The sequence below is a fragment of the Hypanus sabinus genome, chromosome 21, assembly GCF_030144855.1.
Source record: "Hypanus sabinus isolate sHypSab1 chromosome 21, sHypSab1.hap1, whole genome shotgun sequence".
In the NCBI taxonomy this organism is placed as follows: Eukaryota; Metazoa; Chordata; class Chondrichthyes; order Myliobatiformes; family Dasyatidae; genus Hypanus; species Hypanus sabinus.
The window spans coordinates 61,585,402-61,601,009 of NC_082726.1; the positions used below are offsets into that span (position 1 = coordinate 61,585,402).

Here is a 15,608-nt window from a genome sequence, read left to right on the forward strand (position 1 = left end):
CTGCCTCATCCTATCAGCCTGCACCAGGACCATAGCCCTTCTTACTCCTCCTGTCCACATACCCATCCAGATTTGTCTTAAATTTTGAAATCGAACCCACATTTTCCACAGCTTGATTCACACTCCCACCGTCCTCTAAGTGGAAAATTTCCCCTTTAGACTGCTCACCTTTCACCTTAACCCATTACCTTTAGTCCTAGTCTCACCAACCTAGTCTCCCCTCATTCTCCTACACTCCAGGGAATAAAGTCCTAGACTATTTAACCTGTCCCTATAACTCAGATCCTCAAGCGTTCAGAACATCCTTGTAAATTTTCTCTGCACTCTTTCAATCTTGTTGATGTTGTTCTTGTAGGTAGGTGACCAGAACTGCACATAATTCTCCAAGTTAGGCCTCCCCAATATCTTATGCAACTTCAACATAACATCTCAACTCCTGTACCCAGTACTTTGATTTATGAAACCAATGTGCTAATTATACAAAAAAATACGTTTTGCTGTAGCTATAGAACTGGATGAAGCATCATCAAGTTACCATTCCAACATTTCATTTATCTTTGAAGGGTGGCATGGTAGAGTTATGACCAGAGTAATGCTTTACAGTGCCAGCTGTGAGATTGGGATTCAATTCCAACCACTGTCTGTAAGGAGTTTGTACGTTCTTCCTGTGACGGAGTGAGTTTCCTGCAGGCGTTCCATTTCCCTCCCATCCCAATAGACGTACAGATGAGCATTAGTTAGTTGTGAGCAGGCTATGCTGGCACTGAAAGAGTGGCAACACTTGGGGGCTGCCCCAGCACATCCTCGGACTGTGTTGGTTGTTGATCCAAATGGGCATTTCACTGTATGTTTCAATTCAATTCAAGTTTAACTGTCATTCAACCATGCATGAATATCCATGAATACAGCCAAACAAGACAGCATTTCTCAAGGGCCAAGGTGCAAAACACAGTATTGATTTATTTATTGAGATACAGCACAGAGTAGGCCTTTCTGGCCCTTTGAACCGTGCTGCCTAGCAATCCCCCGATTTAACCCTAGCCTAATCACAGGACACTTTACAATGCCCAATTACCCTACCAACTAGTACATCTTTGGACTGTGGAAGGAAATTGGAGTACCCAGCAGAAACCCACGTGGTCATGATAAGAATTACAAACTCCTTACAGACAGCAGCATGAATTGAACCTGAGTCGCCTGTACTGTAAAGCATTAAGCTAACCACGACACTGCCGTGCTGCCGCAGTCACACAGCACACTTAGCACATGCAAGATAGCAAGCACGTAAAGATACCAATAAGATATAGCCACGCAAAAGAAAGTCCAGACCCAACCCATGAATGCTGCAGAAATTTGCAGTCGACTGCAATATGGCTTGTCTTCTGCTGAGCGAAGACTAGGGGGCAGCACCGACTCCAGCCTGGGTGCCCCCTGTGGAGTGCACCGGCTCCAAAGCCTCCCTCCTGACAGCTGTAAACCGGTGGCACAGCGGCTTGAGACAGCCTCGTCCTTGCCCATACAAGATAGCAAGCACGTGTGACAAATAAAGCTAATCTAATCTAACTTCTAATATAGCATGATACTTAAAACAAATAAAGATTAAAGATAAGCTTTTTTCTGCAGTACATTGACACTTACGGTAAAGTGTGCCATTTGCTTCAAATAAAATCAGTGAGGCTTGTGCTGGGTAGCTGCCAGAAGTGCCACCATACTTCCAGCGCCAGCACAGCATGCCCACTACTCATTAAACTGAACCATTCATCTTTGGAATGTGAGAGGAAACCTACATGGTCATGGAGAGAATGTACAAACATCTTACAGTCAGAAAGTAGCCACCTAAAAGTAGTAAAATGATGATTGATACATTTGTCAAGGACCCAAGAGATTTGTCAAGGAAGTTGGTTATAAGACGCATCTTTAAGCAGGAGAAAGTTGAAGAGGTCTTGAAGGAAGGAATTCCCAGAACCTGCAGCATTGTAACTGAAGGCACATGAGCCATCATTTGGAACAATATGTGATTGATAGTGCAGAAAGGAAAACACAAAGGTGTTGTCAATGAAGTGAAATAGCTTTGACAGGCTGGGAGCTGGCGCTGTGCTCGCTCTAGATCCGAGTCCCCCCTTGTGGCTCTGTATGATGAAGCATCTGCACGGAGGCTGAGAAAACTTGTTTTCACTTTGCAGAAATAAAGAGGAGTTTTTAAATGTTTTAAATTTTTATTTAGAGACACAGAGTGGAACAGGCTCTTCTGGCCCAATGAGCTGCCCCACCTAGCAACTCACTGATTTAACCCTGGCCCAATTACAGAACAGTTTACAATGACCAATTAACCTACTGATCGATACGTCTTTGGAATGTGGGAAGAAGCCAGAGCACCCAGAGGAAACCCACACAGTCATGGGGAGAATGTACAAACTCATCAGAGACAGTGCCAGAGTTGAACTCTGAACTCTGCCATCCTGAGATCTAACAGCTTTGTGCTAATGCTATGGTAGTGGAGCTCACAGACAAAAACAATTCTACCAGTGTTCTTGTGTTGGAGTCAGAAGGAGACAGGACTCAATTAAGTTCAAACTTCAAAGTAAAATGTATTATTGCAGTATGTATACACTCAGTGGCTGCCTTATTGGGTACACCTGAACACCTGCTCATTAATGCAAATTTTATCAATCAGATGGCAGCAGCTTAGTGCATAAAAACATGCAGACATGGACAAAAGCTTCAGTAGTTGTTCAGACCAAACATGAGAATGAGGAAGAAATGTGATTTAAAGCGATGTTGACTGCAGAATGAATGTTGCTGCCAGATGGGGTGGTTTGAGTATCTCAGAAACTGCTGATCTGGAATTCTCACACACGGCGGTCTCTAGAGTTTACAGAGAATGGTGCGATAAACAAAAAGCATTTAGCTGATTGGCAGTTCTGTGGGTCAAAACACTTTGTTAATGAGAGAGGTCAGATGAGAATAGCCAGACCGGTTCAAACTGACAGGAAGATGAGAGTAACTCAAGTAAACATGCATTACAACAGTGCTGTGCAGAAGAACATCTGTGAATGCCCAACCATTCAAATCTTAAAGTAGACGAGCTACAGCAGCAGGAGACCATGAGCATACAGAAATACACATAGTGGCCATTTTATTAGGTATAGGAGATAACTAATATGGTGGCCACTGAGCATATATCACTGTTCCTTCACCATCACTGAGTCAAAGTCCTGGAACTCTCCCACTAACAGTACTATGGATCCATCTGCACCTCAGGGACTGCCTGCAGTGGTTCAAGAACCGCTCCTTCTCGTGAATTGTCTTGTGACGAGGCAAGGGTTAAATCAATGGGTTACTTGGTGGACAGGATGGACCTGTTCTACACTCTGTCTCTGGGGTGGGCAATTAAATTGAGGATGGGCAATTAAATGCTGGCTCGGTTTGGGAAGCCCACATCCCTGGAATGAATAATAAAATGTGGCCAGAGCTGCTTCATCTGAAAGTGTTATTTGATTCCATGAATGGTTGAGAGGATGAGGTAAAAGAATACATTTTACTTCTCCAGTGCATGCATTCACATGAAAGGGAGTTGTTGGTAGAGGCAGTAGAGTAAATGCCCCCATTTATCAGAATATTATCATCGGCATATATTGTGAAATTAGTTGTTTTGCAGTAGCAGCACAGTGCAAAGATTACTATAAGTTACAATAAGAAATATATTTAAACAAGTAAATAAATAGTGCAAAAAGAGCACAAAATAGTGAGGTAGTTCATGCGTTTGTGAAAAATATTCATTTTCCAGGACCCAAGGGGCTTATTACCAGCAGCTTTCTACTACTGCATCATGACCTTGCCAGAGGTTAATGAGTTGTTTCTGACCAAGTTAAACTTTTCACCAATATTCTTCGCTCAGCCTCTTGTGGTAACCAATGAACAGTGATGTTCTCGTTGGCCCTTGATTTAGTCAGGAGAAGCAACGGGGCCCACCTTGGCCTAATTAAACATCACATTCACCTGGCCTGATGAACGTAACTGAAAAACATGATTTGCAGGCGACACCAGTTAGAGGCACAACAGTATAAATGTGAGAAAATGTTAGGAATGACAAGGCGAGGTTGAAAGGAAACATCAAATTGCTAAGTTAATATCTTTGGGACAGACACAGTTTAACATGGAAAGTGTGTTAGGATATCACTGCTATTGTAATGTATATAGTGTGTACTGTATTTAACTTTTCTGAAAAGCATTAGACTTATTGATATTTGACTCCTGATGAAGAGTTTCAGCCTGAAACGTCGTCACTACCGCCTCCCATAGATGCTGTCTGGACTTCTGAGTTCTCTAGCATTTTGTATTTTTATTGATATTTGAGATGTTTTTTGGGAGGGCTGGGAATTTAGTGGGTATACTTCCTGTCCCTTTGCTCCACACTCAACTCAGTAGGTGGTAGTAATGCTGTTCTGCCAACCACCAATATCAAGTACAAGAAGAAGACGAAAAAGAAGAATGATAAGGCAAATGACAGAAGGAAGAACCAGAACTTTGGGTTTTTTTCCTTGTTTGCAACTTGTTTGTATGTCCTTTTATTTTGTAATAATTCAAAGATATAAAGTCAAAGTCAAAAATTCAAAGTACATTAATTCTCAATATAAGCAGTATACAACCCTGAAATTCATCTTCCCCACAGTCACGAAACAAAGAAGAACCATGGAACCAATCCATTCAAAGAAAAACATCAAACATCAAACCCCCTCCCCTTTATGCACAAACAGCAAGATAAAAAGAGCAAGAACATTGAATATAAAACACAAAATCAAAAAAGCGTATTTCACTATTGTTTCTATACTGAAATATACCTATTTGACAATCCTTTGATCCAAAGATCTTCTATAGGTTAGAAATCATGAAAGTTTCAAGTGTGTGTTAAAAATTATTTGGCAAAATTTAAATGTATCATTAAAACATAAAATAAACTATGTTTAAGCTACTTCATTTACTGGTAGTACCTGATTCATGATAGGGCAGAGGGTTATACCACTTGAATAGTGGGTTTATGAGCTTGACCTCACAGGAGAGACTAAGCTCATCTTTGAAGTGCAGGTTGATATAGTTAACCTCCTTATAATAAGGTTACTTGAAGATATCTATATTCATTCATTCATCATGTGCCATGTTGTATGATGTGGATGATCATGGTCTTTCCATGACCGTACACTCAGCTCTCAGATTGTATGTGGCTCGAAGTAGTTGTTTGCATATGACAGAGGTCACACCCATGTACATTTCTTCAACAGGTGGACTAAACCAAGTGTGGGTAGCTGGCAGCTTCATACTCTGGTGAGATAGGGACATGCCTGTCCTAACATGTAAAGTCAGCACCAGCGGATTGGGCAGATGAGATCTACAGTGAGATCCAATGGCCAGGAAGGCAGTATTGCATCACTCCATAGAAATTGAGGGGCATGACAAGACGCAGAACACATCATGGTCATCTACTACAATCAAAGAAGATCTCAGTTTGTGATGCTTGTTCGTACCACTGGACCCAGTCAAGAGAGTGGAACTGCCCCAGTGCAATGGCTTTTCCACTTTAAAAACTCTTCTGCAGAGACACAATGGACAACCACCACCATGACCATACATGGAGTGATGCCACAAGAAAGCAGTATCCATCATCAAAGACCCCCACCATCCAGGCCTTGCTCTCATCTTGCTACTATCTTCAGGCAGGAGAGATAAAACCCTTAGGTTCCATATTACCATGTTCAGGGCCAATTATGTATTACCCTACATTCAATGGGCGAATGGGTGAAGCTACGATGACACTCAACGGCGACTTCTTCGAGCTCATCTGCGGAAACAGCTTAATTTCTACCATTAATGTCTCTCGGTTTCCTTTTCAAGGTGGATGGGGTTCTATCAAAGACCCTGACCTAGAATTACACTCTAGCTTTGGTTCTTTACAGCCATCTCTCAATATCTCAAGGATGTGGCCTAGAAGACAAGTGCACCTTCAGGATTTTGTGGTTTTGTGGCCCTGGGGATGAGTCAAATTTATGCCAGTGCTGCCGAATGAAACGTTGCAGGAGAAAACAGAACATCAGGAACGGTGGATCGGCTGTCAGAGGTTCTGTACTCAGCAAATCACCCACTCTCTCTTTCTCTTGTTGGTGGGGGAGAGTTTGTTGCTGATTCTCAAGTTGGAGAACTCAGGGAAAAAAAGTGATGCGGCAGACTTCAGCACTTTAAATCAGCGAGTTGTTTTGCTTCTGTCTCCCCTCTCACTGTGAAAGGGTGACACCTCTCTGTCCCGTTATCAGGGTGAGAGAGCTTGTGGTACATTGAATAGGTGAACAATTAGTTTTTGTTGTAGTGCAGATCATGGGCTTTCTTGGGAGCATTGCCCGGTGGGTGGAGGGTGCTGATTTTTTGCTGAAGTACATTGGAGAAGGGAAGGGTCATTGCTTTGTTGCTGCTTGTATGTGGGAGCAGGGAGTGGTGGGGACTTTGGGGTTCCAACATCTTTACTGTCATTCTTTGGGGGCACTCTTCTGCGAAGAACAAGAATTTCAGGTTGTATATTGTATACATTCTCTGATATTAAGTGGAACAATTGAAACTACCATTGAGCCCTGAACCATTGTGGATAACTTCACTCACCACCACTCTGATCTGATTCTATGATCTACAGATTCACTTACAGGAACTCTTTACAACACATGTTCTCAGTATTATTTTCACTTGCACAATTTGTCTTCTTTTGCACAATGATTGTTTGTTAGTTTTTGTCTAGTTTTTCATGAAATTCTATTGCAGTTCTTTTTTCCTGTAAATGCCTGGAAGAAAATGAATCTCAAGGTTGTGCATGGTAACACATATGTTAATAATAAATTTACTTTGAACTTTGAACCATGATTGTACACCCATGACAATGAACTTCAACTTGGCCCATAAAACATAAAATGTAGAAAACTTTCCGACGTAATGGGACCATGTGTATTCCACAAGATCTTACCTTTGAATCAGGAGTTTATGGATTCAAACCACACTCCAAAGACTTGAGAATATAAATCTAGGCTGACATCCTCATGTGGTATTAGATTAATCCTACCATCTATATCTGTACAAAGTCTTGCACAAAGGCTCCAAATACTCTTTCAAGAGGACTTAAAAGAAGCTTTGACACAATTGGCTGGGGGTTTAAAGGATGTAGTCGATTTTTTAAAAAAGTATTAAAGATTGAATTTATTTGCCACATACACACTAAAACATTGAAACATAGAGTGAGGTGCATTATTTGTGTCAAATGAAATCGGTGAGGATTGTGCCGGGCAGCCCACATGCTTCCAGTATCAATATAGCAAGCCCACAACTCACTAATCCTAACCATGCATCTTTTGAGTGTGGGAGGAAACCAACACGGTCACAGGGAGAATGCACAAACTCCTTACAGACAGTGGCGAGGAATGAAATCCGATGAATGATTGGTGGTGCTGTAAAGTGATGCACTAACTGCTGCATGACCATGCTGCTCTAAATAGATTTTCCCATCTCAGTCAGTACGTTGCACAGCAAGTTATGTCATCAAGTAAAACCTCATGCTCTATTTCATGGTGGAGAGAGTTCAGGTTCCATCAGGTTTCCAAACATAAAATTGCATTTCACCAGATTGCTGCGTCTGATCTAATACAGTTTAGTGGTATGCTGGAAAAACACGTATTAATTCACCATAAGTACTGAAGGAATGACAGCAGATGCAACAAAAAAAAATACATTGGAGAATATTCTTGGCTCAGGATATTGTGTACCATAATGATCAAACAGTACAGATGTCCAAAATCCCACCCTGAAGGGGCTGCATTACATTTTCCCTGGTGTCTGTGATACTCTCAGTACTTTGATTTGTAAGTAGCCCTTCCAACATCAATAATACACCATTGGAATTAAATTGACAAATTCTGACGGAACACAGCAGGACCTCAAATGCCAATGAGGAGTAATGCTACTAACTATAGAATCAGTTGGGAATAAGAGCTAGTCTATCAAAAGCTAATGAACAGAAACACTGATGCACATAACCATTTAGTATCTGGCAAGGACAGACCCACAGAAGGATGTTCTGCAAGGCAGATCAAGTCCAGGTCTGGTTTGATTGTTATGGAAGAGACAGAATTTACATGAACTCCTCCCATGGGTAAGAAGTTAAGCTTTGTTATGGCGTGCATCATGGTACATGGTGATTAGAATCTGGGTTCAATCCCCGTCACTGTCTGTAAGGAGTTTGGATTCTCTTCCTGTGAATGTGTGGGTTTCTTCTTTGATTTCCTCCCACATTCCAAAGATGAACCTGTTACGGTTAATAAGTTGTGGGCATCCTGTGCTGGTGCCGAAAGCTTGGTGATACAGGTAGGCAGCTCCCTGCACATCATTGGACTGTCTTGGGCATTGATGCAAACAATGCATTTCACTTGTGGAAAATAAATCAAATATTTTAAATTGCAGTAATTGACACATTAGCTACACCTCCAGTACATTAAAACCTTCCAAGCAAATTACCTTCATTTAGTAGTTGGTTAGATAAGCCCATCATTCCTACAGGGGCATAAGATGTTGGCAGCAGCTTGCAGGAGTCCCCTGTCCTGGGTCAGCCTGGTGCTAGTCTTGGATGGTAGAAGGTTGATTGGCCCTGTGGCTTCCATGGACTGATGGATTTCACCGCACAACTTCATATGTCTTCTAGGCAAAGATCCTTTCTCTCCCAGGGATGAAGCCTTTGGAGCTTCTGTTAGCATTTCCGTAGCTCTGTGTTTTTACAATATGGGGTTGCCAAAACTTCCTCCTTTCACAGCCGGACTTGGGACCATCTACGGCAGAGTTAAATTACCTTTACCTTTGATTTTTCCCAAGTATGGGAATGATTAGCTGATAAATTTTTCTTGCCTTTTAAGTTGAACTACTTTCATATGAATTTCTTATTCCAAGGCATGAGAGAGTGAAAATATACTCAGTATACACTTTGTTGGATACCTCCTCTACCTAAAGAAGTGGCCATTGAGTGTATGTTCACGGTCTGCTATAGTCCATCCACTTCACAGTTTGAAATGTTGTGCATTCAGAGATGCTCTTCTGTACACCACTGTGGTAACACATGGCTATTTGAGTTACTGTCACCTTCCTGTCAGACTGAACCAGTCTGGCCGTTCTTCTCTGATCTCTCTCATTAACAAGGCAGCTTCACCAAAGAACTACATACCACTCACTAAATGTTTTTAGCTTTTCACACCATTCTCTGTAACCACGGGGGACCGTTAAGCATGAAAATCCAAGGAGATCAGTAGTTTCTAAGATACCTAAGTCATACCATCCAGCACCAACATTCATTCCACAGTGAAAGTCACCAAGATCACAATTCTTCCCCGTTCTGATGTTTGGTCTGAACAACTGAGCCCCTTGACTATGTCTACGTACTTTATACTTTGAGTTGCTGCCACATGATTGGCTGATTTGATATTTGCATTAATGAACAAGTATACATGTGTACCTAATAAAGTGGCAATTGGGAGTAAATTCCAAATTCATTTCCTATAAAGTAATGAATTACTACAGCTGAGCAAATACTCGCGAAGCACATTAATTCCCTTTGCTGCCAGTTAAATTGAATAATCAAAGTACCATTGTTAGATTAATTTGAATTTTGCTACAGTAGGTGGAGATCCAAGTGCCTGTGCTTATACCTCTCACATAATTGATAAAGAATGACTGAAGCTTTATTAGACATTGAAAAATAACAAGAGACTTAACTTGTAAATTTTATAGTCAAAGTCAAAGTAAATTTATTATCACCATATACTTCCTTGAGATTTATTTTCTTGCAAGCATTTACAGGCATATAAAGAAGTAAAATAGAATTTATGAAAACTATACATAAACAAAGACTGACAAATAACCAATGTACAAAAGAAGACAAATTCTGCAAATAATAAAAGATAAATAAATAATTCTGAGAACATAAGTTGTAGAGTCCTTGAAAGTGAGTCTGTAAGTTGTGGAATCAGATCAGAGCTCAAGTGAGTGAACTGCCATGCCATGCCATGCCATGCTCCTGAACTTGATGACATGGGACTTGACATTCCTGAACCTGGTGGTGTGGGACCTGCTGTTCCTGAAGCTGGTGGTGTGGGACCTGCTGTTCCTGAACCTGGTGGCATGGGACCTGCTGTTCCTGAACCTGGTGGCGTGGCACCTGATGCTCCTGAACCTGGTGGCGTGGTATCTGATGCTCCTGAACCTGGTGGTCTGGGGTTTCCTGACCATCTATCAGTCTGGTTTGAAGTCATTAATCCTGTGGACACATCTGAAGGGAGCTCTCATCCCATCTCCCATTTGTGCTCCACATGTCCTCACTTCCGCTGCCGCTCTGTCAACAAGCTAAAAACTCTGACTTTAAACAAATTGTTCAAAGTGCTGGGCAATAATAAATACAATGAATATTTTAGTTTCTACTTGTTTTTTTGCATCTGACCTTTTTGTGATGGGAGACCATGGGTAAGCAGTATTCAACTTCCACAGTGCAGTCCACACAAAATAATTTGATAAAGTGCCTGCCATTCTGATGATGATTTGTTGAGATTTACAACATCAGTTGAAGAAGTTACAAAGTAATGTAAACTGTCTTGCTCGGGTTTGGATGGTCCAACATATTCACAACTGATAGATGTTCTCTCCCTACTGCCTGAGTCTGGCTTCTTTCCCCTTCCTTTCCAATCCTTTTGAAAGGTCTCGGCCCCAAATATGGACTGTTTATTCTTCTCCATAGATGCTGCCTGACCTGCTGAGCTTCTCCAGCAATTTGTCTGTGTTGCTCTGGATTTTTAGCATCTACAGAGTCTTTTGTGTTTAAGATATTCTGCTTGGCAAGGTGAGGCATATTACTGTTGGGGAATGGAATGCCGGACTTCAGGAATCTAGTGTCAGCTTCCAATACCTCCAAGTCAAATTAGTTTTGTGTGATATAGCAATCTAAGTCCAGAGATTAATTTCACTTCATCATGTTTTTGAGGTTTTGCTCTACCCTGTGAATAGGACTGGCACTTATCTCAGCAAGTGGAAGAAGTAGTACATCTGCCCATACCCTTTTTCCCTCACCCCCAAACAGTCCTTTCAGGTGAGGCAACACTTTACCTATGAATTTGTTGGGATTGTCTAATTGGAGACCCAACAGAGACTGGGGGATTGCTTTGTTGATCATCTTTGTTCCATCTGCAAAAATCAATATTTCCCAGTGGCCAATCATTGTAAATTCAAACCACAATCCCATTGCGACTTGTTGATCCTTGTCCTCCTCTTCTATTATGATGAGGCCACTCTCAGCTTGGAGGAGCAACACCTCATATTCCATCTAGGTATCCATGATGGCATGAACATCAATTTCTCCTTCCAGTAATTTTTACCTCCTCCTCCTTCCCTCTTTTTCAATGCCTTACTCTGGCCCCTGTTTACCTCTTCTCATATGCCTATCACCTGCCCCTGGTGCTCCTCCTCCTCCTCCCCTTTAGGCAAAGCCAGATGTGTGGGGGGGGGGGGGGGGGAATGAAGTCTCCCCTGTCAGATTCCTTTACCTTTTCCACTATCACCTCCCAGCTTCTTACTTCATTCCCACTCTTCCACCCACCCAGCTTCACCTACAACCTGACAGCTTGTACTCCTTCCCTTCCCCCACTTTCTTATTCTAGCATCTTCTCCCTTCCTTTCCAGTCCTGCTGAAGGATCTCGGCCTGAAACATTGGCTGTTTATGCACTTCCATCGTACTGCCTGACCTGCTGAGTTCCTCCAGTGTTGAGTGTGTGTTTCCCTTGAGTTTGTATTCATACTGTGCTGCTACTGCAAAAAGCTGATTTTCAGGGTATGTGAGGCCCTTTACCAGTCGGGGTTGACCATAACTATTGCATACTAGCTTCCCATGTGATATGCAAGTCAGTACGCAAACAAGAGCTCTCCCTCTCCACGCAGCTGATGAATCCAAAGGAAAAGTGAAGACTGATATAGTTCGGCACCATGGGCACCACAAGAGTTGCCAGTCAGAGTTGAACTCAGTGTAGGACTGCCTCAGGAACTCCAGCTCTGAATTTTTCCTTGGAGTTTACGCCTGAAGCCTTCCCCATGAGCTGCAAGGCAGTGGAAATTTGAGATCAGAGTTTTCCTTCTCCTAAGTAAGCTGCCAACCACGGCTGATGAGCCCCATCTGCTCGAAGCAACAAGTTTAAGGTGCCACTAACCCACCTTTGCCCCTTCTCCTACCAGTAGAAATGGTTCCACTAGACCATGTAAAGACCAGGACCTTGACTTGGTTGTCAGAAGCTATTTGAGGCTCACTTTGTTGGGAGTATTTAGTAGGTAATGTGAGCTTATCCCCACTACCTCTCTGACTATGACAATCTTCTGGAACCATAGGCATTTATACCCTGTGTATGTATGCCTATGTCAAGAAACTTGAACTTTGAGACAGTTGGAATATTTGCACACATTCAGACAACAGGTCAATATGTAGTTCAAAGGGCTGGGGGTTATTGCTCTAAAGGAAATAGATCCATGCATGACACTTCCTCTGCCTTTAGCTTAATGCACCAGAAAACTGTATATGTACAAAACATTTAATTTCCCTTTCATAAACCCATATTTCAAATAATCGTGCTTTCACAATAACAGTCCATAACAACTTCTCTGTTCTGGGTGGCGCTCTGTTTCTTTCAGGACAGTGCCTCTGGACCTGTAGAGTGGCATCAGGTTTGGTAAGTATCTTGTTCTCATCCTTGGTTTACAAGGGCCTAAGTATGACCTCAGTTGTGACACATTTTCCGGTTTGGGTGCCTGTAGCACTGCTTCACTTTTCTCTTATGACTTACGTAAGCCATGCTTGTCAATGACATGTCCACAATATGAGATTTAATTCTTGAAAAACTCATATTTCTCTCTTGCTCTTTCTCTACGCTGCCACTTTAGTTGTCGACACGAAGGTCGAATTGTGCAGTTTTAGCGGGTATAAGATCTACCCCGGTCACGGGAAGCGCTATGCCAGTATTGACGGGAGGGTTTTCCAGTTTCTGAACTCAAAATGCGAATCTGCATTTCTGTCCAAGAGAAACCCTCGACAAATCAACTGGACTGTATTGTACAGGCGCAAACACAAAAAGGGCCAGTCTGAAGAGATACAGAAAAAGCGCTCTTGTCGTGCAGTGAAGTTTCAACGAGCTATCACAGGTGCTTCTCTGGCTGAGATAATGGCCAAAAGGAATCAGAAGCCTGAAGTGCACAAGGCTCAACGAGAACAAGCAATCAGAACTGCCAAGGAGGCTAAGAAAGCCAAAACCGCAACAAAGTCAGCGCACCTACAGCCAAGGCTGCTCAGAAAACAGCACCGAAACAGAAATTTGCCAAGCCGATGAAGTCTCAGGCTCCGTGTGTTGGTGGAAAACGCTAAAAGAATCTATAATTACATGTTGTAAAATAAAGCCTGAATAACTTCTAAAAAAAAGAAAAACTCTTATTTCTCTCTCTACACACAGACCATACTCACTGAACCTTGTAAGTACTTTACTAAGATTCTGGAAGTGCTCTTCATAATTTTTGCCAGGTACAATGATGCCATCGAGGTAACATTGTGTTCCTGGGATATCTTGGTCCGTTGCTCTTTGCCAAACTGCAGGAAATGATGAGATGCCAAAGACAAGAAAATTTTATTGGAACAGTCTCTTACGAGTGTTGATTGTTAGGAACTTCCTGTTTGACTCCTCAGTCTCAATTTGCAGATAGGCTTGCAACAATCAATCTTTGAAAACCTCTCCCCACCTGCCAAAGATGGAAAAATGTCTTTTATTTGTGACAGGGGATACTGCACAGTAAGCAGCACCCGATTGATACTCACCTTGAAATCCCCACATATGCAAACGGCTCCGGCCTTCTCTTTCTGAATCACCAGGACAATGGGCATGACCCAATCACTTTACTCAAACTTGAAGAGAATTCCAGATGCCTCCAAGCTCTGCTGTTCAGCATCTACCTTAGGACATAGTGCTTAAGGCACTGGGCACGCTTTATGAAATTTTAATATTGCTGTTTCATCCAGTTCAATTCTGGCCTTCAAGCCCTTGATTTTACTAATCCCCTTCTCATTAGCATTAAGCAGCTGTATCAGTCTCTGCTTAGTGCTACTATTCGGGCAGTGCCCGTTGATGCCATTCTGAAAGCTTTGATTGAGTGCCAGTCTCGTTGGATTTTTCTCAACCATTCACATCCAGAAAGAGCTGGCCCTCCACCTCTCAACACATAAAGCTCTAACTGTTGTGTTTGGCCTCCATATGTCATATTTACTTTCAGTTTGCCTTTGGGAGACATTTCTATGCCTGTGCAAGTCTTTAGCCTCAATGAGGACTTCTCTCATGGTACCTTAGAAAAGAGTAGTCTGCTTCTGGAATTATGGGCAAAGCTGACCCTGTATCCTGCAACCCTTTTGTTTTACATTGGACACATCTATTGTGATGCAGATGATTTAGTGATCTGCTTCAGTTATGCTAAGCAGGTCTGGGCAATACAGTTCTCCTTTATCAGACTCAGTGCTGTTTCACATTTGATCATTTTATGTATTTGCTCAGTTTTGAATGTTGAAGATTCACTTTGTGTGGTTTTTCTCTTTGGTTGTGCTTTTTGTCTGCTTTGCACACTCTCTCTATGTGACCCTGTCTTTGTCTGCCTTGCACACTCTCTCTATGTGACCCTGTCTGTCTGCCTTGCACACTCTCTCTATGTGACCCCGTCTTTGTCTGACTTGCACCCACTCTCTATGTGTGGTGAACTACATATACCTGTCTGGACACACCCCCTGATGACTGCTCCTGGCTCCTCCCACAGACCCCTGTATAAAGGTGATGGAGTTCTGAGCCCTGCCTCTCTGTCTCCAGGATGTCGTATAGTTGTCAATCACTACTCGTTCCTTCTTCCAGTCAATAAAAGCCGATACCTTGCTTTTACGTCTCAGAGTGAGTTATTGATGGTGCATCACTATGTGACCCTGTCTGACACTTTCTGCAGACTTTTTCCTTGCTCCAAGTCAATTGCATCTTGGGAGGATTTGCCACATGGGTAAAAATTCTGGCTTCTGGTACCATTCAGGGACATTTTGTCAATTTCACATTCTAACCTCCTTTTCTGTAGTTCTGCTGCAACCTTTGCTGCAGTCTCTAACGATATTGCAATGGTCCATGTCAGTTCTAAGGTTAGGTCTCTTTCAGACAGTAGCCTCTTTTGAGTGTTTTGGATATGCATGCCACATAGAAGCCTGGGGGGTGGTGCGGGGTAGTGGGGAGAGAAGGAGAGAGGGGTGGGGGAGCGGAGAGAGGTAGAGTGAGAGAGGGGAGAATTGGGGAGACAGAGAGAAGGGGGAAGGGAGGATGGGTAAGGGAAGAGGGAAAGGAGTGATGGGACTGGGGAGGGTTTGGGGAGAAGAGGGGGTTGGGAGAGAGGGGGTTGGGGAGAGAGGGGAGAGGGGGAAGAGGGGAGGGGGAGGGGAGAGGTGTGGGGAGGAGTGGGAAAGGGTTGGGTAAAGTGGGGAGAAGTGGGAGAGGGACAG

At 42.7% G+C, this 15,608-nt stretch overlaps 1 pseudogene; it reads left to right on the plus strand.

Annotated features, from left to right (window-relative positions):
- Positions 1–12,966: 12,966 nt before the first annotated feature.
- LOC132378861 (large ribosomal subunit protein eL24-like) lies at positions 12,967–13,478 on the plus strand (annotated as a pseudogene).
- Positions 13,479–15,608: the final 2,130 nt, after the last annotated feature.